Here is a 26,311-nt window from a genome sequence, read left to right on the forward strand (position 1 = left end):
GGTTCCCCTTTTCTGCATGCTCGCCAGCATCTGTCATTTACTGACTGGTCAATTTTAGCCATTCTGACTGGTGTGAGGTGGTATCTCATTGTGGTTTTGATTTGTATTTCCTCGATGCCGAGTGATGTGGAGCACTTTTTCATGTGTCTGTTGGCCATCTGGATGTCTTCTTTGCAGAAATGTCTCTTCTTGTCCTCTGCCCATTTCTTGATTGGATTATTTGTTCTTTGGGTGTTGAGTTTCATAAGTTCTTTATAGATTTTGGATAGTGACCCTTTATCTCATATGTCATTTGCAGATATATTCTCCCTTTCTGTCAGTTATGGTTTGGTTTTGTTGACTGTTTCCTTTGCTGTGCAAAAGCTTTGATCTTGATGAAGTCCCAATAGTTCGTTTTTGCCCTTGCTTCCCTTGACTTTGGTGATGTTTCTAGGGAAAAGTTGCTGGGGCTGAGGCTGAAGAGGTTTCTGCCTGTGTTCTGCTAAAGGATTCTGATGGATTCCTATCTCACATTGAGGTCTTTCATCTATTTTGACTCTATTTTTGTGTGTGGTATAAGGAAATGGTCCAATTTCATTTTTCTGCATGTGGCTGTCCAATTTTCCCAATACCATTTGTTGAAGGGACTGTCTTTTTTCATTGGACGTTCTTTTCTGCTTTGTCAAAGATTAGTTGACCGTAGAGTCGAGAGTCTATTTCTGGGCTCTCTATTCTGTTCCATTGATCTATGTGTCTGGTTTTGTGCCAGTACCATACTGTCTTGATGATGACAGTCATTTTGATTGACTCACTTGGATCTATCACTACTTCCTTTGCAACTTGCAGACCACTGATTATTTGTTTTAGTCCATTTGGGGTGCTATAACACAGTACCACACACTGGGTAGTTATGAACAATGGAAAGTTGTTTCTCACAGTTCTGGAAGCTACAAGTCTGAGTTCAGGGTGCCAACATAGTTGGATGAGAGCAGTCTTCTGGATTCATAGCTGGTACCTTCTCTCTGTGTCCTCACATGGCAGAAGGGCCCTAAGGATCTTTCTGAAACCTGTTTTATAAGGGCAATAACTCCATTCAAAGGGATTCCATCCTCATGGCAAGAGCACCTCCTGTAGCCCTAGTTTCTAATACTGTCATCTTTGGGAGTTAGGATTTTAACTTGTGAATTTGGGAGTAATGAAAATATTCGGATCACAGCACTAGTCTGCTATCTTCCTCTCATCTTCTCCTTCCTGCATTTAGCGTGCTCCCTTGTCCAGACTAGATAATCCATCATTTTAGCCACTTTACTATCAATATTTTTGCTTACCTTGATTCATTATCCTCTTGTAGTGCCTCTCTGACAAATCTCCAAGCCTGGCAAAGCTCAAACTGGTTGAATCCAGCTACCCACCTCTATGTTTGTACTCAGGCTGAAGAGCACTAGTAGAGAAAAATCATATGAAATGGCAGACTTCTGAGCTGGCAACATTGCCTGGAAATCCTATTGTGCCTTGATGGTCCATTCTATCTTAAACTCTGTCTCCTCAAGCCTCTCTCCTTCTTCTTACTCTATTACATTGAGCAGATGAACTCATCTACTTTACAGAGGAAAAAAACACAGAGAAGAACAACCACAGACCTTCAAAAATCAAGTTTACAAATCTATCTGCCTCCGTAACCCCTATCCTTTCCCCTCCCACTACAATGTTATCCCTTCGCCTCTGCTCTTAATCCTCATCCTCTCCCAACTTTCCGGGAATTTCATGTTGGCAAATGTCCTTCCTCTTTATAATAACTTCAATCTTTCTCTTTGGTGTCCTTCCTATCAGCAAATAAATATTCTCTAGTCTGTCTCTTCTTAAGGGGAAAAAATTCATTCTTCATGTAACACTTCCCTCTAGCTGTTCTTTTCTTGGCTTCTCCTTACCTCTATCCAACCATCAAGTGAGGGAATCCCTCAAGGTAGATCACAAACCCTCTTTTTCTTCTACTCTACCTCCTTTATTCAGAAAATCTCATCTACTCCAAACAGTTCTGTTTTCCTTTTACTTCCAGCTCATACTTATGCTCTGAGTCCCAACCCAGATAGTCTGAGTCTTACTTGATATCTCCACTGGCCTGTCTGCTGCCTTAAACTCAACATACCTGAAATGGAACTTGGAATATTTCTCATCAAGTTTGTCCTTCTTGTATTATTTCATTACATGGCATTAACAACCACTCAGATACTCAAGCCAAGCACCTAAGAGTAATTTTTTTTTTTAAGAGAGAGAGAGAAAACAAATGTGAGTGGTGGTGGTGGAGAGGCAGAAGGAGCGGGAGAGAGAAAATCCTAAGCAGGTTCCACACCTAGTGCAGAGCCTGACACAAGGCTCAATCTTACAACCCTGAGATCAAGATGAGCCAAAATCAAGACCCAGACACTTAACTGATTGAGCCACCCAGGCACCCTGACCAAGGAGTAATCTGTGACTCATTCCTATCCCTTCCCCAGTTAAGTCTAGACACAAGTATTAACTAAATTCATTACCTGGGTATTTCTTAAGTCCATTCATTTTTACCTAACCACCCTGTCTAGTTCAAGTTACCATCATCACCTGCTCAATTACTGTACACTTCCCCCCCGCCACATCTACTCTTTTTGGGATTAAACCTATTCCCCATTCTGTTTTTTTTTTTTTTAAGATTTTGTTTATTTATCTGACAGACAGAGATCACAAGTGGGCAGAGAGAGCAAGGAGGAAGCAGGCTCCCCATGGAGCAGAGGTGCTGATGCGGGGCTCAATCCCAGGACACTGAGACCATGACCTGAGTCGAAGGCAGAGGCTTTAAACCACTGAGCCACCCAGGTGCCCCTCCACTCTGTGTTTTTAAAATGCAAACTTATCTTTAAAATTTTTAGTAGCTGTCCATTTGATCTTAGGGAAAAAAATGTAAATTATTAACATGATTTTCACACTCCATCTCATTCTTCAGCCTTATCTTGTGCTTCTCTATGTTTCTCTTCTATCTTTCAGTGCTATAATACTTAGAACTCCATAAATATTTTTTTAAAAGATTTTTTATTTATTTGACAGACAGAGATCACAAGCAGGCAGAGAGGCAGCAGAGAGGAGGAAGCAGGCTCCCTGCTGAGCAGAGAGCCCGATGTGGGGCTGGATCCCAGGACCCTGAGATCATGACCTGAGCTGAAGGCAGCGGCTTAACCCACTGAGCCACCCAGGTGCCCCCATAAATATTTTTATTTAATGATAAAATATTAAGGTACTCCATAAATATTTTTTGAATGAATAAATATGTTTTTAAAATAGTTTCCTAAATTTATCACATTATAACATGAGCTAATACAAAAGAATTCTTCATTCCTTTGCTCTAAATGGAAAAAAAAAATACAGCTTAAAACTTTTTTATATGTCTGGGCTCAAAACCAAGAAAGATTGTCCCCAAGTATCATAATTAAAGAGGGAACTTCAAGTCAGGGTGCTAAACAGAATCTTATGCCCCACATAGCTCATAGAATTGTTACAAGCTGATATGAGCTTTAAAGCATGGAATTGGTTCTAACAACCACCCTGGAAACTTCCAGGTCCTGGGACCAAAGAGGAAAGTTTGAGCCTTTTAGATAAACCTGGGAGTAACAAAAGGTTGTACTGACTTTGAAATGAAGACTAAGGAAACTCTGGTCAACAGCCCAAATAAACAACAAGGTTTATAGTATTCCAGGATCACAGAGAAGACATCACCTGCAAGAAATCAAACCCCCAGGTCTGTGCCACGCACAGATGGAAAATCTGAAATCACATGGCCTGAGTGGAGGAACTTGAAGCTGAGAAATGAAGCTTAAAAGGGATCTGATTCTTTTACTCAAGTTGAAACAAAACAAAAGTAACTTGTAAATGACTTCCTCACAGAGAACTCTCTTCTAATGACTAGTTCATGGTCAAAAAAAAAAAATTTTAAAGATTTTATTTCCTCATTTGACAGAGAGAGCACACACACGCATGAGAGAGAGAGAGAGAGAGCATGTGCACAAGCAAGGGGAGAAGCAGGCAGAGGGAGAAGGAGAAGCAGACCCCCGCTGAGCAGGGAGACCAATGTGAGACTCAATCCCAGGACCCAGGGATGATGACCTGAGCCAAAGGCAGACACTTAACAACTGAACCACCCAGACGCCCCTGGTCAAAACTTCTAATCTGCACTATGACAAATAACTGTGCATGAAGGTCAGCAGATGAAAGAAATAGGCAGAGTTTGAAAGAGTAGAACAACCTTAATGAAAGGTTTACAGAGTATGTTTAAAATGTTCAAAAGGATGAAGGAAGGGATATAAACCATAAGGGAAAAAAGCAAAGAGAGAAAAGACTGTAAAAATTTATATATATAATTAGAATTTTGAAATCAATGTGATATTCTTTCCCATCCTAAGGTCTTAGTAACATTCTTCCTCTACCTGGACACTCACAGTCACTTCTTCCCCTTCACACGTTAGCTCATCTTTGCAGTCTTACCTTGGATGTCCTCTCCAGAGGGCACCCTTTGCCAGCCTCTGAGAGGACATCATTGTCCCTCTTATAAACCCTGTGGCTCTTTCACCTCTTTTTTTGGCAACACTCAACACAGTTATAGATTTTTGTTTAGTGTTTGTCATTCCCGTAGGATGTAAACTCCACGAAGACAGTCCCATTTCTGCCTTGTTTTCCACTGCATCCCTAGTGCCTAACACCACATTGAGCATGTGGGTCATTGACAGGGCAGCTGTGCCTCCTAGGGTCATCCCAGCATGTACCTGCTGCCTGGAATGTTTATCAATAATCTCTTTGGCTCCCTTTCACCCAGTTTGAGGAACAAGTTTCATGCATACCCTAATTATTGGCTGATTGATTTATTGAACCAAAATGCCTAATTCACAGCCTTACAAAATATATTGAGTTTGGGGGAACATGGGTGGCTTATCATTTAAGCACCTGTCTTCAGCTCAGGTCATGATCTCAAGGTCCTGGGATTGAGCCCCTTGCCAGGATCCCTGATCAGAGGGGAGCCTGTTTCTCCCTTTTTCGAGCTCTCTTACTCTCTCAAATAAATAAAATCTCGTGTGTGTGTGTGTGTGTGTGTGTGTGTGTGCTCAGTTTTACTGAGTTCCTGTAGTTACTCTAGAAAAAGCTCTTTCCTACATTTCCAACCATCTGTGTCATTATCTTGAAACATTCATCCTAATCCTAATACTGATTATCTGACCTCTGTTTACCCTCTCTGACCTCTGCTCACTTCTCTGTTCTTAATTGTTGTCCAGCCCATGAACATTGGTATATTTAAAGGTTTCTGGCCTCTCTCCTTATCACCTATTTTCTATAGCATCCCCAAATGATTCTGAATTTGGCAGCCATAAAGTCTTTATCTCTTGGATCTAGATTAATTCTTGTTTGAGCAAATCATATTTATAGTACAACTGAGGTACCTTATAGCAATAGTATCATCATCCTAAATGTCCAAGAAATGCAACCTGTTCAACAAAATGGTTTTAAGTAACCATGTTCTTTGTCTCTGTCTCAAAAAAAAAAAAAAAAATCAGGGACTAAAACAACTTTTTTTTTTTCCCATTAGAATTTAGGGTAAACAATTGTCTAGCAACTCAAGAGGTATGTTTTTTGTTGTGGTAATGTTAAGTGGTGACCATCACTGAGGAACAGCTTAAATTCACCCAACTGAGGATATTCTATTCCTAGATCCTACTATTCTGCCAGCAAGAAACATAAGCTGGAGAGGGAAGGCTTGAAATTAGAGACTGCTAAGTAATCTTTGGCAACTGTGTGGGCCACATCTAGGTGTACTGAAGAGAAGGGCCATATTTATATGGAATAATGTTCTTTTTACTCAAATGTCCAAGCTATTATGCTTCTGTATTCTGATATCAGATGTTTATTAGTCAATATCTAAAATGTGAGAAGGAGGGTGATCTAGTGGAAAGAGCATCCAAACTGACCTGGGTCCTAATTGAGTCTCTCATTTACTAGTTGTGTGATCTTTGACAAGTCACCAAATTTCTCTGAGACCATGTCTTCATCTGTAAAATGGGAACAATAATACTTACTTCGCTGAGCTGTTAAGATAATAAAAAAGATATTTCAAGTATATGAGAGAACATCTGTGATAAAATAAGCAATTATTTAAAACAAGTTTTCATTAAAGTTGTTGTTTTCTGGTTTTGTCTTATTCATCCACATGTGCTTGGTCCCAGGACTTCAAGCTGGAGAAGGAGATGAAATGGGTTTTTATTTTAGTTTGAGAACTATGGAGTTGGGCTGGTTTGCCAATAGAAGTCGGCTCTTTAGATGAGTCTATTTGATTTCAGGATGATGTCCAGCCTCATCCTTCACCAGCTGAGGACTGCTTGTTCCAGAAGTGTGTTGCTGAAAGAGTGGAGTCATGCAAAGTCAGGCATGGGTGTCTCAAGAAAGCAATGCCAGGACACAGTTTTGGAAACATGGACTAAGAGTCATTCGGTAATGTTTATTTTTTGCAAATAATCTCAACTAGACAATGTGAGGTGACGCAAAAGAACAGATCAAATTGGATTTTATGGCATCAACAATATTTATGTCCGGACTACACTTTAAAGACTTCTAAATATTATTTAAGATCAGAGTCCAATTCCTTCATTTCATGGATGAAGAAGTAGGGGCCTGGAGAAGTTAAATAACTTGCCCAAGTTAACAAAGCCAGATGTCTTTATTGATGATCCAATACATTTGCCACCAAAATCTTCTGGTGATATAATCTGTGCTCCATATAGAAATTTAGGGACATGTGCAAATTATACATAAGGACAACTCAAAAAGACATATTAACCAATGTAATTGCTCCAGTTATATAAAGAAAACTAAATTTGTTATAATAATGAATGCTCTGTGAAGACATTTGGAAAGACCTCAACCCATTCCCCATGATTTAGCTGGCAATATTCTTGGTACCTCCATATCCAGAACTCCACTCTAGAATATGGATATTCCCTGAAAGAAAGCTGAAATGATTGAAATGACTGGTTTTGGGAGATTGAATCAGGTAAAGTCTCAAATAAGATGTTCCTCTTGGCAGCTGGATATGAAAGTCATAAGAAATATCTAGGAGTGGTCTACTGGAATCAAAATGGAATGGGAGATTAAGAAGTTTGAATAAAAAGCTAGTGATGGAACACATATTAGAAGCCATGCAGTAAGTACAGCTACAGTTCATTTGTTTTGTTCTGTTTCTGAACTCTTTGGGATTCTTAATAAAATTCCATAAAGGCCTCATTTCAAGATTTACAAAAAGAAGTTATTCTTTTTGAAAACTTGAACATAAAATTATAACTCTCAAAGAAAATTCAAGGAGACCAAAAGGGTTAATGGGAACTCTAACTAACATGCGCCTCTCTTTCTCAAATTCTTACCAGAGAAGGATAAGTCCTGGCTTTCCCTTTCAAAATTCTTCTATGGGATTTCTGCTTTTTTCAGTTTCTTATTGCTTCATAGGTGCTGGTTTATAGTATTATAGGAGAAATAGTGGAAGAATCCGTATTAATAAGATGTGTTTCTCAAATATCCCTGACTTAACTATGAGCTTGTATTTCCTGACTTTCAAATCTCATTGATTTTTATATATTATAATGCCATGGTCAAGGGAAAAGGTAGGTATAGTGTGAAGTATAGGAAAACCAAGCAGTTGATTAGAATTATAGGTCACCAAAGCAAGGATGAAGGAACTTGTGATAACTAGACAGGCCAGCATGTTTGAAAGTCATGTCTAGGTTTCCCCAGCCCGTGGGCATAACATTCATCTGTATTGCCAACATGACAATGCCTGCAGCACCTGCCTTAGAGCTCTATTTTCCCAGGTTTGTTCTGACAGTGTCCCAAGAACTGTCATACAGGCTCCTTCATCATTGGGCCTCTATGCCACCACCTCTGCTGACTTTGGTCTCAAGAGATCCCTCTGCATGGGGAGTTCATTTCCAGAACTCCAGGAGATCCTCCACTGGGATGTTCTTCCAACATAACCCAGCTTCTGAGAGAGACCCTCTTCTCCAATTGGCCACTCTGTTCTAAGAGGAATAGACTTTTCCTCTACTTTCTAGTATCTGTAATCACGAGGCCTGGAGAAGAGAAAATAATCCCCACTTACCCACAAGCTAAGGTATCTTCCTCTGTCCCCTTTGCCTCTCCCAGAATCGCCTCTTTCAATAGTTCTTGGTGTAGAACTGTCTATTTTCCTCTGAAGAAATTCTAACTTCAAGGTTAGAATGAGCCTTGAGCTCTATGAGCCCCAGGGAATATTACAACAAAATCCAATATCCCAGCATCAGAAAATTGGGTTCATTTAGACATCTAATGTGCTACCATGAATGCTGTATGTTGAGGGTATAAATGATCTAGGACCAAGGCTTCAAACTAGCATGCATAAGGATCACCCAGAGTTTCCATCACAACAGAGATCGCTGTGTCCCTGGCCCCAGAGTTTCTCATCTAGGAATTCTGCTGCAAGGCCTGAGAGTTTGCAGTTTTACAAGTTTTCTTATGATACCAATGCTGCTGGCCCAAGGAACCACACTTTGAAAACCACAGACCTACATATGACAAGATCTATAGAAAATCACAACCAAATAAAGTAGCCCAAAAACAGGATGTAGAAAATATGCAACTTCCATAAGTATCACATAGTGAGGGTATATTTAACCAAAGAACATTAAGCTATTTTTAGTAAGATGCAAATTACATTTATCTTGAAAATTGACAATGTTTGGACAAAATACCACATTGTGAAATGACAGATCACCTAGAAAACTGCCAACCATCTCCATGATACCACTGTCTAAATTCTCATGGACTATAAAGAGCACTGTTTTCCAGACCCACATAAAACTTTGCTCTTTACATTCTGCTATAACACTATTTCTTCTTGAACATCAGGGAATAAATTAAGTGATTTTAAGGCCCTTCAATTTCCTTAAATCCAAAGTTACCCCAGACCCTGCCAGATGTAGATTGAAATCAAAGTTACAACAGGAATTACTAATGACATCACACAAGGTGTAGTAGATAGATAATGTAGTAGAAGATAAAGAATAATTTAAAAATCACAACTTTTTTCTCTTACATAGGAATACTATATAACTTAAATAACATCACTATTTATTATCATAGATTCACCTGGTCTCAAAAATGACCTACAACTTCTAATCAGTGGTGTTTAGGAACACAAAGTTGAGGAATGAAATACTTCCGACCATGTCTTGTAGCACTGATGGATGCTGAGACATCTGCTGCTTTTACCATCTCTGAGAGCTGTCCTTACCCTTTTACATATGTAGAAGTCTAAGAAGTCTGGTACACAAACCCTAAGGACAGATGAAGAATATGGGCCACAGAGATTGGGGCAGAGGACTTCCACTCTGCCCCAGAGGCTCCCAGAGCACTTAGAAGCTCAAAGATAGGGCAAAATCAGAACAATTTCTTTATGATTCCTAATCTTTCTAAAGATCATTGTCAAATAATGGAAAGCAATGATTCTAATTCTGTGTCAGGGGTAAGTGATTTAGGCCTCTAGGAGAGCAGAGAACCCCTCAGAACATAGGGAACAGTCTCATTTGTGCTGTGCATGAGCACAGGAAGGAGACTGGTAGCAGCAAGGAGATTAGAAATTGAGTGATGAATGGGAGCTGCCAGGTGACCCAGATACCTCATCAAAATGTCTACTTTGAAAACAAAACAAAACACAGCCTGAGTTGGAATCTGTCTGTTGCTTGCTTCTTTCCCCCTCAGGAGTGAAATCAGATTCCTTCTCATGGCTGAGTCCCATTACTGGTAATCGAATTCCTGAGTAGCACACCATCTCAAATAGAAGACTGAGCCTCAGAGTGCCCAGTGTCCATTAGCCATCAGTGATATCGCATTAATAAACCCAAGTAGAGGGATGATATTACACTGTAAATGCATTTGGAAGATTTTTATTATCATTCTAACTTACTGAGTATGCCAGCACCATCTCCTCTAACCCTGGGTAAACTAAGCTAAGTATTTAGAGATTAAGTCCTTCAGGACCAGCCTAGGTTACACTTACGGCACTTGTGAAAGCAATAATAAGCCTCCCTAGGTCTTTAATGTTTGTCCTTAAAATAGACTATATGATATATGTGAAAACACATCATGATCAAGAAATAGAATTCATATCAGAAATTTGTCTATGTATGCACCCACTAATATACCTTAAAATATATAGAATAGTTGTTTGTTTATAAATTTTACATCATTATATAAATTTACAACTCTATTTTTTACCCCTATTATGTTTTCAGATTCCATGTGCTTATAATTAGAGAGATTTATTTCCTTCCCACTTCCACATGTGTCATTCCAATCATAATCATGGTATATCCCTCCATTATTTATAACTTTAATAGAATTGTATAACCTTATTTGTTACCTTTAAAGAATTTTAAAGAATAAATTTCTCTTATGCATTCATTCATTATTGTATGTAGAGGAACTTATTAATCTTTTTGTTACTATTGTGATATCTTATTTTCTAATTGTTGGGAAGAGTAACACTGCAAATTTTTGTGTGTTAATCTCATATTCTGTTTATTTCTCTTTCATTTACTTAATTTATTTAGTTTGGGGCTTGTCTTCTATTACCCGGGACCTACCGTGTTCTGTGTCAATAGTGAGGATCTTTATCTTATTCCTAAATGTAAAAGGAATGCTTCTAAAGTTTTTCAATTAATAGGATTCTTGCTATGGATTTCCCTAAGGGAATTTCCTTCCATTCCTAGTTTTCTTTTTTTTTTTTAAAGATTTTATTTATTTATTTGACAGACAAAGATCACAAGCAGGCAGAGAGGCAGGCAGAGAGAGAGGAGGAAGCAGGCTCCCCGCTGAGCAGAGAGCCCGACGTGGGACTCGATCCCAGGACCCTGAGATCATGACCTGAGCCGAAGGCAGCGGCTTAACCCACTGAGCCACCCAGGCGCCCGCATTCCTAGTTTTCTTAAGAGCTTTTTAATCATATATAGTTGTTGGATTTTATAAAGTTCTTTTTTTATATTTATTTTTACATTTATATGCTTTCCCTCCTTTAGACTTTGCCTTTCTAGTATAAACCTTACCTGATCATGATATTCTGTTATTTCTGTTATTGTTATCTATAGCATATTGGACTTAATTACTTTTTTATTTAGTATGTTTGCAGCTGTTTTTATATATGAAATTGGCCCATAATTTCCTTTTCTTGTCTATCATTTTGTTTTATTATGAAGACTGTGCTAGCATTATAAAATTAGTTGGTAGCTTTCCCACTAATTTGAGAGTATAGGTTTCTTGTGGACTTTATCTGTAAAACAGTCTAGACTTAGCCAATTTTAAATGTTTTTAAAAAGCATTCAATCAGATTTCCTTAGTACCTATTGGTTTATCTGAGTTTTCTTTCATTTTGGGAAATCTCAAAATCTTCAAGTTTTCATCATTACTAATTTGTATTTATGGTGTGCTTTTGTTAAATTTTTTAAAAATCTGTTATTCCTTTAGCTATTTTCACCTTTTTGTTCAGTATATTTAATTATATCTTCCTCCTTTTTTTGTTTCTTAATAAGCCTTTTCATTCAGTTCTAAATATTTTGAAATTTTCCTCATGATGTTTTCCTTGATTTGTTCAGAAACAACCCAATAGAATGGGTAAGAATCTCACAAGAAACACTCAACATATATATATATATATATACACCATACACACATGTTATATATGTACATAGATATATACATGTAAATATCTAAACATGCATGGATGTGTACATTACATACATATGTGTACTTTTGTATCTGTATACACATATTTATTCAAAGGTATTATGTTTTATGCAGCCAATTTTATTTATAATTTATTTAATTTATCCACATATTTCTTTTGTTTTTCACTTTTTATTCTCTTCTTTTACACTGTTTTCTCTATTTTCTAAACTGTCTTCTCTTTGTCCTTCAGTTTGGATATTTTCTTATGATCTGTTTTCTGGTTCATTAATTCTCTCTTGAGCTGTGTCTAATCTTCCTTGAAAACAATTGATTGCATTATTAATTTCGGTTATTGTACTTTTCAGTTCTGGATTTTTTTTCAGCTTTTATGTACAGTTTTTAGTTCCCAGCCAAAATTCTGAATCTTGCTTATAATTCCTTGAAAATATTAAGTGTTATATTAAGTATCCAATCTGATAATGTCTATCCTTGTATGTCTCTTTCTATTATCTACTATTTCTCTTAATATTTTGGGATGTTTACTAGCATAGGTTTTCTTTAACTTGATATAAGAATTGAATATGAAAAATTGTAGAGGGATGCCTGGGTGGTTTGGTCAGTTAAATATCTGCCTTTGGCTCAGGTCATGATCCAAGGGTTCTGGGATCCAGCCCCACATCAGGTTCCTTGCTCAGTGAGGAAATTGCTTCTCCCTCTGCCCGCCACTCCTCCTGCTAGTGCTCTCTTTCCCTCTCTCTGACAAATAAGTAAATAAAAATAAAAATCATAGAGAGATTTGAGGACCAGGATGATGCTATTTTTCCTCCAAAAATGTTTTACTCTTGTCTAGGTGTCTAGGTGCATTAGTGATCCCAATTATTTTAGTTTAATCCAATAACTGAGATGATTTAAAGCCAGCTGTTCTATTTTAGTTCACACTTACTCCTAGAGTGTAGCATTTGGGGATGCCCCCCTCAGGCTGGGAGTGTTACAAGTACCACATTACCACTTAATTGCTCCTGCCCTCCAGTTTTCATCCTGCCAACTGTATGAGTCTGTGAAATGCTCAGTTCAGATTTTAGCCTTATCAGCTGGTTCTTCAGGAATCAATAGATGGCCCAAGTAGCAGGCTTCCCATCTGTGTTTTATTCCTTTTTCTGAAACTTGGCTCTGTAATTCTTCTTAGGCTCTCCAATACTCGCTTTTCTAGTTGTTCTCAGCAGTTGCATTATTTGGAATTACCAGTTTTACCATTACAGAAAATGTTACTTTTTTAAACCTTACATGACATAACTGTTATTACTTTATATCACCCATTGCTTATATAGGTTACCTACATATTTCACTTAACATAATACACACTGGTTCCATCCATATTGTTGCAAATGGCAAGATTTCATATATATATATATATATGTATATGTATATATATACATATACATATATACTACATCTTCTTTATCAGTTCATCAGTTGATGGACTTTTGGGCTCTTTCCATAATTTGGCCACTGGTGATAGTGCTGCTGTAAACACTGAGGTTTATACACATGTGCCCCCTCAAATCAACATTTTTGATTCCTTTAGATAAATACTTACTGGTGCAATTTTAGTTATCATCTTGTAAAGTACTGGTCTCTCTCTTCTTTCTTTCTGAGACTCCAATTAGTTATGTTAACCCTTCTTATTCTATCCTTTAAACATATAACCCTCTTTCCTATATTCTATTTTATTACTTCTCAATGCTGCATTCTAGATATCTTCTCTTTAGTTATTTTCCAGTATACTAATTCTTTCTTTAGCTGTATGTAATCTACTGTTTAAACTATCCACAAAATTCTTAATTTGCAACTGTATTTTTCAGTTCTAGAGGTTTTTTTCCTTTTAAATATGATCTACCAGTCTTTATAAGTTCTTCTTACCCACAAACTTTTTCCTCCAAATTTGTCTTTATTTATTTAAACATAGTTTGGTTTTATAGTCTTTGGCTAGTAATTCCAGTATCTAAAGGTTCATACATCTGTTTCTTTTGTCTATTGCTTTTCCCAGTTCTCATTTGTAGTGTTTTGTTTTGTTTATTAACTTGGCTATTTTTGTCTGCCTTGTTATTTTTCCCAGTTCTCATTTATAGTATAGTGTTTTATTTATTAACTTGGTTATTTTTGGCTGCCTTGTGGCCATTGTACTTTGAAAAATATTACAAGAATATTCTGAGATCCTGGATGAAGTTACCTTTTTCCAGAGAAGTTTTGAATTGGTTTCTGCCAGATACCTAAAGACATGGATTATATTACCCTATCAAGGCCTCCTTAATCCATGTTCAAGACTTAAGGTCCCTGGGTCTACCTCAGTGATGGAAATGTATACTATAATACCCCACAAGTGCTAGTTCATTTCTAGTTAATCCTTAGTCTCAGAATGTAACTTTTTGAGAGTCCAGCTTAATGTGGGAAGTGTCTGGTGTTAGATTCCTCACCTCATATGACCCTGGGTTTTTATTTCTCATCTCCTCACTCAAATAAAGTTAGCAAAATGGAAGTTCAAATATACTGGGATTGGCAAATATTTTCACGTGAAAAGAGGACTCTGTATTGGCTTACCCCTTTAAATTTCACTGTTCCCTTCAGGTTTTACCTGGTAATTCCTTACAATCTTGTTGGCTCTTTGTTAACTTTAAGACAGTTTTTTAAAGAAGATTTTTTTTTTAATTACTTATCCAGTGTATTCAGTTGATTTCAACAAGACTCATTCAGATAACCAAATTTACTAAAATAAGAAGGAGAAGCAGGGGAAGGAGGAGGAGGAAGAAGAAATAAAAGGCAGAAGTTCCCCCTAAGAACTTTATTTCTCGGTTCTAATTTTATTTTATTGAAGTCCGATAACATAGATTATGTGTCAAGTCTTTGAAGGAGCAGAATATTAATATTTGTGTATGCATCCTTTGAAGTTCAAATGACAGAGTATTACATTTCTTAAACCTAATGAGTTGAACCTCTCTATGGTGATCATCATTATAATCATTGCTGCCATCTTTTGGCTTTTCTTTTTACTTCAGCCTTTGTTGAAACCACCACCTACGTAGAGGTATAACCTGACAACATATTGTCTCAGCTGCATTGTGAATCTCTTGCTTTCTACTCCAAGGCTTCTTTACCACCACTGCCTGGGACACCTGCAAGAACCTCTCACCACGGATGAACCAAGAAGTGCAGACAAATTAACAACCATGGGCAAACCTTGATCAATGATGCAGAGGAGCTAAAGGATAATTATCCTTCTCTTCTAGCCTTTGAATAGATGATTCTAAGGTGCAGTCTTTAAAAAATATATATTTTATTTATTTATTTGACACAGAGAGAGCAGTAGAGGGAAAGGAAGAAGCAGACTCCCCACTGAGTAGGGAGCCCAATGTGGGACCTGATCCCAGGACCCTGGGATCATGACCTTAATGGAAGGCAGACACTTAACCAACTGAGCCACCTAGGTGCCCCTCTAAGGTGCATTCCACATGGTTCCTCAGAAGACCCTAGTGGGTTGAGCTCCAGTTGCCCACCATTCTGATTGACTTGATAATGTAGTCTTAAGCTGATTCCATGAAGTTGGCTTTCTCTCCTACTCAGCGTCACTCCTGCCAGTCCGCTACTCCTATTCTTTGGGATTCTTTCCCAGGTAACTACCTAAATACAAAACCTTGAGGCAAGCTAGGAAAAGACACCATACTTTCTTCCCGAGTTTTTTTTTTTTTTTTCTTTTTTCCTTTCCTTTCATTTATTGGATAAGTTACTCATTCTACTTTTATTCTGGTAGTTACTTCTAAATTACTAAAATAGGGAAACTATCTAAAATTTATCAGTATCTCAGTCTTTTTTTCCAAATAATTCTAACTGGTTCTTAAAACACTTTGACTTTTATCTATATACCCCAAACTCCTATTTGTATGACTTAGAATTTTATTCCAGATTCATATAGGTCAAGTGGGTTTTGTGGTAATTGCTCATTTAAACAATTAAAGCACAAAAGTCTTTACTCTTTCACATGTATCTCACTGCTTGCTCTTGAACTTCTTTCTTTTTTTTTTTCCCTGAGTTTGACCTATGATAGTGATTTCAAAGAGGATGTATGGTAAACTTTCTGTAATATTTACTTCTCCTTACATTTAAACTGTAGTTTAGCTGGAAATAAGATTCTAGGTTTAAATGTATTTTCCTTCTGAACTTTGAAGATATTACTCCAATGTCTTCTAACTAACATTGCTGATGAAAAGTCTAATCCCTCTTTGATTCTTGATTTTGGAGGAGATTGTTTCTGTTTCCTTTTTTTTTTTTTTTTTTTTCATTTTAATTTTTTCTTTTTGTCTCTGAAAGCCTTTAGAATTTTCTGTCTTTAAAATTGTTAAATTTTGTTGTAATTTGAGTTTTTTATCTTTATTTCCAAGTGCTCACATTCCTTAAAGATCAAATTAATTTTTCTCTTTAAGCTCATGTTTATTTTTTGGCACAATGGATTTCCTTGCTTAGTGACATTTACCTTAAACAAAATCCTAAATCTTGGTTTACATTTCTCATAGAGTATGTGTGTATGTGTGTGTGAACATGCATGTGTGCATGAGACAGAGAGAGAGAAGAGAAAAAAGTGAGTGAAGAGTGGATGAGAAGACAGGGAGGAGAGAAGAAATGCATGTATACTTAATCTGGGGTTCCATTATTCCTATTTTCCTTTTCAGTGTTCCACTCCTGCCTTGGGTATTCTCAATCCCTCCACTGGAGGCACTATTCGTGTCTCAGAGCAAATGGCTTTATTTTTTATTTCCTTTCCTGGTCAGGGAGTGAGGCATATAAGAAATGCACAATAAGACACTACCTCCTCTGCCTTTCCACTCCAGCCACCCAGGCTCTTTTTCCATTTTCATGTGGCTGCTCCCAGCTAATACTCTTGCCTTCTATCTCCATGAGATCAGTGTAACAGGCAATGTTCCAGGTCTGGGAGGTTCATGCTCACGCAGCATGTGTGCATATGTGTGCATTAATGTGTGTTAATGTACAGCAAATGTCGCATTGCAGAGTTCTGATTCCTATACAAACCTGCAAGCGTTCAATGTTGGTCAAACTTTCAACTTTAAAAAGAAGTATATTCTAGCTCTGGCCCCAGTTTGGCTGACTGACCATGACTGCCACCCCCATTTTAGGTTCCCATAGGAGAGTGAGAGCAGAAATGAAATTTGCCATCAGCACTATCTGCCTCAGTCTGTATCTCAGTTGTGGCCCTCTGGCCCTCCCCTCTACCCTTATCATCATTTCACTCTATGTTGGGCTACACTGCTTTCTGATTCCTAAGGAGCACTCACAATGTTGGTTTCCATTGCTGAGCATGGCTCTTGGTTTCATAAGTTAATTCCTCCTTCTTCTAGCCTCTTCTGGTCCTTTATGGCCCAGAGGTGGAGGTGAGGTGGGAGCCAGCAGCCCAGACTTAGTTTCCCATCTGGCAGAATTAGGTTTGCTTTAGCCTTAAGTTCTCATGTGGCTATTTAACTCTGTATGTGTGTATGTAGGTGTACTAATTTTTTTTCCTCCAAGACACCTGACATAATCTACTATAAACAAATTCCAAAAGTAGTTTATAATGGAAATAATGCCTCAAGCTGTAGAGAGGCAGTATAGACTAGTGATTAAGGGTCTGGGATGTGGGGTCAGATGACTGGGCTCAAATCCCAGCTCTTGAGGCACACTAATGGTATGACTGAATAACTTACTACAGCTCTGTATAATTCTGTGTCTCCATTTCCTAACCTGTAAGATGCAAATGGCTAATGCAGATATGTTCTCCCATTATTTTTCTTTACCAGGTAAGTAAGCTCTACTATGGACCTCTCATTTCTTGTAGGTGGCAGTTACATGACAAGGGATAGTGGAGCTGAAATATAGTGGCCCTTTTAAAGAAAAACACCAAATTATAAATAAAAACTTAGATATAGGGCCTTAGAAGAGGCCTATGCAAGTGAAGAGGGCCCCTGAGATCCACTACCTTTACTGCAGGTTTCCTCTGTCACAGTGGGAATGGTATAGAAACTACTTCCATGTTATTCTATACTGTTATTGGGGCATATTTTTACTTAATATAGCCCCTGGCAGATAGAAAGCATGAAATCAGGGTTAGCTCTTATTATTCTTGGAGGAAAAAACAGGATCCTCTGTTGAAATAAGTGTGAAAATACTACATAGTCTTTCCCTTTTGGAAACTGATTAATTACATGTTAACATAGTACAATCATACTATGAGAATCCAGGCGTGCCCGTAACTTGAGTCTTCTTCACTTTGCAGCTGACTGGGTCTTCTACCCATGCTCACCACCTTTTGCTTAGAAAAACAAAAATAAAAAAGAAAGTCCAGTCTGAAGTTCCATCCAATATTTTAAACACAGGTGGCTCTTGAACAACACAAATTTGAACTGCGTGGGTCCACTTATACATAGGTTGGTATTTTGTTTTGCTTTGTTTTTTATAATACAGTAATGTAAGTGTATTTTCTCTTCCTTGTGATTTTCTTAATAATATTTTATCTAGCTTACTTTATTGTAAGAATACAGTATATAATACATATAACCTACAAAATGCATGTTAATTGGCTATGTTCTTAGTAAGGCTTCTGGTCAACAGGCTATTAGTAGTTAAGTTGGGGGTGACAAAAGTTATACATGGAATTTCAACTGTGTAAGGGGTTGGTGCCCCTAAGCCCTGTGTTATTCAAGAGTCACCTGTAGTTCTTTTGGAAAGCGTATGGGTTTTCTTGAATAAAAGTGTTTGGGTTCTCTTGCATAAAATACCCAGTCTTTTATCTATCCTCTTCCCTCTTCCCTCCTCCAAGAAGGTCAGGTGTCTGAAATGAGATATATCATTATTGTATTGAGAGGTATGTGGCTGAAGGAATGGGGGCAAGATAGGCTCCTGGCATTCCTAGGGCTCTACCTTCACTGCCTCCTTTGCATGCTGGGCAACCTATCTGCCTAGTGGCTGTAATAAGATGCTCTTCCTTTTAGGCTTAGGCAAAGACACTCGCAGGACTCACTGATGGACTCAGCTTCACTTTCAGCCCTTGATGGTGCTACGGACCAGAGCCTCTCCAGCTTTAACATGAATAAAAACCACCAGGACAACTTGTTAAAACACAAATTCCTGGACATCACCCCACCACCACCACCACTCATCCCAGAGATTCGTGTTGAATAGGGTTAGGTAGGAGACTTTAAATTTCTGAAAACTCCTAGGTGGCAATGGTGCTAACACAGCCCATCCCGGGGACACGTACTGAGTTGGAAATGCTCCCTTCTGAACTCTGTGGCTGCATCAGAGCTCTGCCTGTGCAGTCTGCCCTGAACCACCTTCTGGCTATGGCCACCTTGCCTGCGTGGCTGCCATTTGAAAAGATTCTCAGGCAGGAGATTGAACCTCTCAGTATCCCTCTGTCTGATCACGCTATGTCAACCTGTTGCAATGGCTCCATGTGGGGGCGGGGTGGGGGGTTGCCCGAGAGAGCGCGGCTCCTTTACCTTTGGCATTTCCCTGATGTACTGAACACTCGTCCCCATCTCCCCAAGTCAGGAGAGCGGAGCAGTTTTCATGTTTTTCTCGCTGTCTGCCTCTCTTCCCTGAATCTCCTTCTCATTAATTACTGGGTCTGAGAAAAGAGAAGGTTGTTTATATATTTCTCTCACACCATAATCCTCTCCTCAAAACCCTTCAGCAGTCTCCCATCTCACTCAGAATAAAAGCCCAAATCCTGATGCAGACCTCTGAGATCCCACATGGCCTGGCCGCTTGGTTCCTCTCTGATCCCACGACTCTAGCTCTTCTCCTGCCCATTCTTCTGTTCACTCTGGCTTCCTCAATGCCCCGTGAGCCCCAGGAACACTGCTCTATGATCTTTGCCACACCTATTAACAATATCTTGAGAACACAGTTTGGGAGACTCAGACTAGGAAGTAGTTAAATATTCATAAAATATAATGAGATACTGTCACTTTGTTAAACTGAAAAGTAAAAGACATGCCATTAAGCAGAACTCAAGTACTTGTAAGAATAAAGGCACAGTCATTGAAGCAATTTGAAATTGTTAAGACCTCAACCCCAAGGAGATAGCACCTCACTGTCAAAACGGTTGAAATAAAAATCACAAGAAACAGCAAGTGTTGGTGAGGATGTAGAGGAAAATGAACCCTTGTGCACTGTTGGTGGGAATGAAAACTGGTGGAAACACTGAGAAACAGTGTGGAGGTTCCTCAAAAAGTTAAGAAAAAATAAAATAAATACCTTACAATCCAGTACTTCCACTTTTGGGATTTAAGGATACAAAAGGATCTGCAAACACTAATTCAAAAAGATACATGTGCACCCCTGTGTTTATGGCTGCATTATTGACAATAGCCAAGATATGGAAGCAACCTGGGTGTACTGAGAGATGAGTGAACGCGGATGTGGTACATACAAACAATGGAATATTATTCAGCAGCAAAAAAGAAAGAACTCTTGTCATTTGCGACAAAATGGATGGATCTGGAGGGTATTATGATGAGTGAAACAAGTCAGTCAGAGAAAGATAAACACATATGATTTCACCTATATGTAGGATCTCAAAAAACAAAACAAATCAACAAACAGATACTTAAAAACAGAGAACCAAGTGGTGATGGCCAGAACGGAGAAGGGTGGAGGGGATGGGTGAAACAAGCGAAGGGGACTAAGAGTTGAAAAATATTAAGACCTGAGTCTTAGAGCTAGAAAAAATTAGGGCTGAAACTTCGTTTGGCCCCTTACCTGCTGTGTGACACTGGGAAAATTACTTAACCTTTCTAGTCCTTCTTATACTTGAAAGGAGTGTAGGCAGTCCTCACTTTGCACAGTTCCAACATGTACACATTTCAGCCAGCCTCATTTAGTTAAATAACACCAGTTTCCCAACAATGCAGTTCAAATTTCAGCTACCACACATAGTAGCCGCGACAAATTTCATAAAATACAAACTTTGTTACTAGCATTTCTGTTTCAAATGTCTGTGTAAATAACAGAAGCACATCTTGGTCAATAACCAATCACATCACCGTTTTCAGAGTCTGTCCATAATAGGCACTGTGCACCTGCCATCAGTTCATGCACACACCACAAGGCCTGTGGTTGTGCTGTCTTGTTGGCTCCCAGTGATAAAAACACATGTGACATTTTATAAAAATCACTGACCAAAAGAAGATTCTGGCCAAAAAGATGAAATGCAGCAAAGAAATGAAAAGCAGTAATGCTGGAAATGAAATTAAAACCAAACATAAATGGAGTGACCATGGGACTGTAGCCATTGCTGCCCCTGGAGAGACCCTAGACCTGCAAGCAGAGACACTTAGAGAGGCTGCCTTAGCAACAAATGAGCAAAGTAATCACGAAGAGAAAGAGCAAGATGTCCCAGAGGAAGAGATGCTGGCAAGAATCTCCCACCACAGGAAGTCTCTAAGATACTGCATGATGTTGGTAGAGGATAAAATAGGAGAAGCTGGATCCCGCTGAGAAAGGCGCATGCCCATTTGCCAAAGAACAGAGAGGATGCTGGCTCTGATGAGGGAACAGGAGGCTGGCTGAGGACAAAGCAAAAGCTGGCACCTTGCACCCCCTCTCCACCCACTCCCCTCGGTAATATGTGTGACATTCCTCAGGCACCCCTGACTGCCCTAAAAGAAAAACAAATAGTTAACTTGCAGAGATCACAATCCTGCAAGACAGGATTCTCCCTTGGTTTACCAATGTCCTAGAGATTTACAACAAAGAAGCTATCTTAACAATAGCACAATTTCCAGAGGCAAATAACTCAGTTCCTCAAGCCCTAAATAAAGTTAAATTTCTTCTAAACCCAAATCTCACTAACAAGGACACTTGATAGGAGAAATGTGAAACTTTATCTCTAGATCTCCAAGATAGTGTCGAGAATCATTCCCAAGCATATGACCCACTGATATACATCTAAAGGGTTCTCTACAAGAAGACTTTTACTACTAGTAATAAATAACCTTTCTCCCAACAATAGCTAGCCCCTCAAGTTCCTGGAGACCTTGCTTCCAAAATTCCTTGGAGACTAACATCATCCCCTTTGGTCTCACCTACCCAACTCCTGTGTATATAATCAGCCACTCCTCAGGATAACGGGCAGCATCTCCGTCTGCCCACGGGTCTTGTCCCCGTGCTCTAATAAACCACCTTTTTGCACCAAAGATGTCTTAAGAATTCTTTCTTAGCCATCGGCGCCGAACCTCACCCCACTGAACCTCATCTAGGTTCAAGAACTTCATCAGCTCCACTGTAAGATACATGACGGGAGGATGGAGGCTGGAGCTGATCACACTTTTCTCGATGAGCGTTTACTGCTTTCTGTTTATAACTTGGTCTCAATAAGAAACAAAACACATAAGTTCTGTGTGTTTCTACTGTTTTAAATTGCAGGATGCTAATTTACTGATTTTATGAATTGTTTGATTTCCCTGTATATTTAGAATCTAACAATAGGAGAATTTTTAAGTTCTGACAAAACTTTTTTTTTTTAAAGATTTTATTTATTTATTTGACAGACAGAAATCACAAGTAGGCAGAGAGGCAGGTGGGGGGTAGGGAGGAGAAGCAGGCTCCCCGCTGAGCAGAGAGCCCGACGCGGGGCTCGATCCCAGGACCCTGGGATCATGACCTGAGCCGAAGGCAGAGGCTTAACCCACTGAACCACCCAGGCGCCCCCTGACAAAACTTTTTTTAAAGACTTTATTTATTTATTTGACAGAGATCACAAGTTGGCAGAGAGTCAGGCAGAGAGAGAGGAAGAAGTAGGCCCCCTGCTAAGCAGAGAGCCTGATGTGGGGCTCGATCCCAGGACCCTGAGATCAAGACCTGAGCCGAAGGCAGAGGCTTTAACCCACTGAGCCACCCAGGTGCCCCCTGACAAAACATTTTTAGAGTTATGGATTATTGCCATTTTTCCTATTGATTATTAGAATCTCTGGACAGTTTCAGCCTACACGGTCATGTTTATAGTCTTGTATTACCTCCCATGCAAAAGGAAAACCACCTGGATAATAAAATAATTTACCTTTCAGGGCTTAGGTCCAGATTATGTGAAACCCTGCACGGCAAGCATTGACTATGTGGTCTGGTCTGCATTAGGCTGTAAAGGAATGTTGTTTATTTTATGGGATGATTCTTTATTCTAGGAATTTTGAGGACTTATAGTTACATATGACTTATTTTTAAATTATACTTGGATGCTTTATTATTGTTGGAGATGTTTTTAAAAATATATTCCAAACTAAATACCTAAGCATGTTCTGTGGAAGAATTTGTGATAGCTATTCTCCCCTCCAAAACAACCACAAAATTTAGGAGTTGTTCATGGAAGGGAAACACGGCATTTATGAGCACTTCCATTAGGAAACATTTCAAAAGGATTCAAATCCATTATAAATAAGACATTATTGTTTCATTTCCTTATTTTATTTTTGCCTCTCCCTGAGTTTTCCTTTAGAATATAAGAAGTGTCAAGTTCCTATAAAAGATGCTGTTAGAGATTAAAGAATAAACATTCTCTGAAGCTCATTTGGGGAATTACTCATGAAAGTGCCTAGAACGATTACAGAAAGGGGGACTTCTCAAAGGAATCAGCACAAGGCTGATGGGGGTCTTAGATGGGGGTCATGGGACCCAAGAAAAGCCCTGGAAACAGGAAGTAATTATGTGCCTGTTATTTAACTGTTGGTCACATATTAAAGATAGAGGCTGAAAATACCCAGGGGATGATTTTTGTTGGTTACATGATCATGCGTCCTGAAGTAGAGGAAAGCTCCTAAGAGGCAGCTGGCTGAGTGAGCTTTTTCAGAGGGGCAACTCCCGAGAGTCTTTTTGGGTGGGCGAGCAACATGGGAGTTTTGATGTTCTTGAAAGACAAGATACTTGCTAGAGCATCCAGGTGGGCTGCTGAACTGATTGATAAACTGATAAAGTGTGGCTTGCATCACCTCCTGTCCTCTTGCACAAGGGAGAAGTAATACCTGTTCAACCATTAAAATAGTTCACTGCTTGGGAACAGGTATTCTTTTTTTTTTTTTTTTTAATTTTTTAAATTTATTTTCAGGGTAACAGTGTTCATTGTTTTTGCACCACATCCAGTGCTCCATGCAATCTGTGCCCTCTCCAATACCCACCACCTGGTTCCCCCAACCTCCCACCACCCCACCCCCGCCCCCTTCAAACCCCTCAGATTGTTTTTCAGAGTCCATAGTCTCTCATGGTTCACCTCCCCTTCCAATTTCCCCCAACTCCCTTCTCCTAACTCCCCATGTCCTCCATGCTATTTGTTATGCTCCACAAATAAGTGAAACCATATGATAATTGACTCTCTCTGCTTGACTTATTTCACTCAGTATAATTTCTTCCAGTCCCGTCCATGTTGCTACAAAAGTTGGGTATTCGTCCTTTCTGATGGAGGCATAATACTCCATAGTGGATATGAACCACATCTTCCTTACCCATTTGACCATTGAAGGGCATCTTGGTTCTTTCCACAGTTTGGTGACCATGGCCATTGCTGCTATAAACATTAGGGTACAGATGGCCCTTCTTTTCACTACATCTGTATCTTTGGGGCAAATACCCAGTAGTGCAATTGCGGGGTCATAGGGAAGCTCTATTTTTAATTTCTTGAGGAATATCCACATTGTTCTCCAAAGTGGCTGCACCAACTTGCATTCCCACCAACAGTGTAAGAGGGTTCCCCTTTCTCCACATCCCCTCCAACACGTTTTTTCCTCTCTTGCTAATTTTGGCCATTCTAAGTTGTGTAAGGTGGTATCTCAATGTGGTTTTAATTTGAATCTCCCTGATGTCTAGTGATGATGAACATTTTTTCATATGTCTGATAGCCATTTATATATCTTCATTGGAGAAGTCTCTGTTCATATCTTCTGCCCATTTTTTATATGATTGTCTGTTTTGTATGTGTTGAGTTTGAGGAGTTCTTTATAGATCCTGGATATCAACTTTTTGTCTGTACTGTCATTTGCAAATATCTTCTCCCATTCTGTGGGTTGCCTCTTTGTATTGTTGACTGTTTCCTTTGCTGTGCAGAAGCTTTTGATCAGTGGCTTTCTTATACACTAACAATGAAAATACAGAAAGGGAAATTAGACAATCGATTCCATTTACTATAGCACCAAGAACCATAAGATACCTGGGAATAAACCTAACCAAAGAGGTAAAGGATATGTACTCGAGGAACTATAGAACACTCATGAAAGAAACTGAAGAAGACACGAAAAGATGGAAGACCATTCCATGCTCTTGGATTGGAAGAATAAACATTGTTAAAATGTCTATACTGCCTATAGAGAAATCTATACTTTTAATGCCATTCCGATCAAAATTCCACCGGTATTTTTCAAAGAGCTGGAGCAAATAATCCAAAAATTTGTATGGAATCAGAAGAGACCCCGAATCGCTAAGGAAATGTTGAAAAACAAAAATAAAACGGGGGGCATCACATTACCTGATTTCAAGCTTTACTACAAAGCTGTGATCACCAAGACAGCATGGTACTGGCATAAAAACAGACACACAGACCAGTGGAACAGAGTAGAGAGCCCAGATATGGACCCTCAACTCTATGGTCAAATAATCTTCGACAAAACAGGAAAAAATACACAATGGAAAAAAGACAGTCTCTTCAATAAATGTTGCTGGGAAAACTGGACAGCTATATGTAGAAGAATAAAACTCAACCATTCTCTTACACCGTGCACAAAGATAAACTCAAAATGGATAAAAGACCTCAACGTGAGACAGGAATCCATCAGAATCCTAGAGGAGAATATAGGCAGTAATCTCTTCGATATCAGCCACAGCAACTTCTTTCAAGATATGTCTCCAAAGGCAAAGGAAACCAAAGAGAAAATGAACTTTTGGAAACAGGTGTTCTTAAAGCAGCAGCAGTCGAGCTAAGACTGCAACCTAGTGGTGAGATTGTGATGGGGGAAAGTGGCTGAGTTCATTTGGACTGTTGAGAACGCGGCATCAGAATTCAAAGTGACAGTGACCTCAAAGGAGAAGTGTGCTTGTGCCCCGTCCCGTCCGGGAAGACTGAGCTCCAAATCCTGTCATACCTGGGCTAGAATTGGAGGAAGGATGACTAGAACCGGCCCTCTGATGCTGTTCACTGTATGTAGCATTTTCTATGTTCTCTGAAGCTTCTGCTCACTTCTCTGTTTCTTCAAAGATGATGTAGAACCTTGCCAAGGCCGCTTTCACTTATCTGCTCACACTCGTCATTTCTTCTATTTACTTGTGTAATCCATTTCGTCTTAACGTAGACTTTTAGTTGCTTTTGTTTTGGGGATTGAACCAATTCAAATCCTACTGTTTCTTACTCCAAGTAAGTTTTTCATGTAAAGTGATTCTAAGTATCATTCTCATTCTTTGACTCACCAATCGTGTTCAGTTTTTTCCAGTTTGATGTAGCTTTTATTTCTTGGAAATGCTTATTCCTAGTTGTACTGACCCGCGATTTCTTAGG

Source organism: Mustela nigripes, chromosome 3 (genome assembly GCF_022355385.1).
Source record: "Mustela nigripes isolate SB6536 chromosome 3, MUSNIG.SB6536, whole genome shotgun sequence".
Classification (NCBI taxonomy): Eukaryota; Metazoa; Chordata; class Mammalia; order Carnivora; family Mustelidae; genus Mustela; species Mustela nigripes.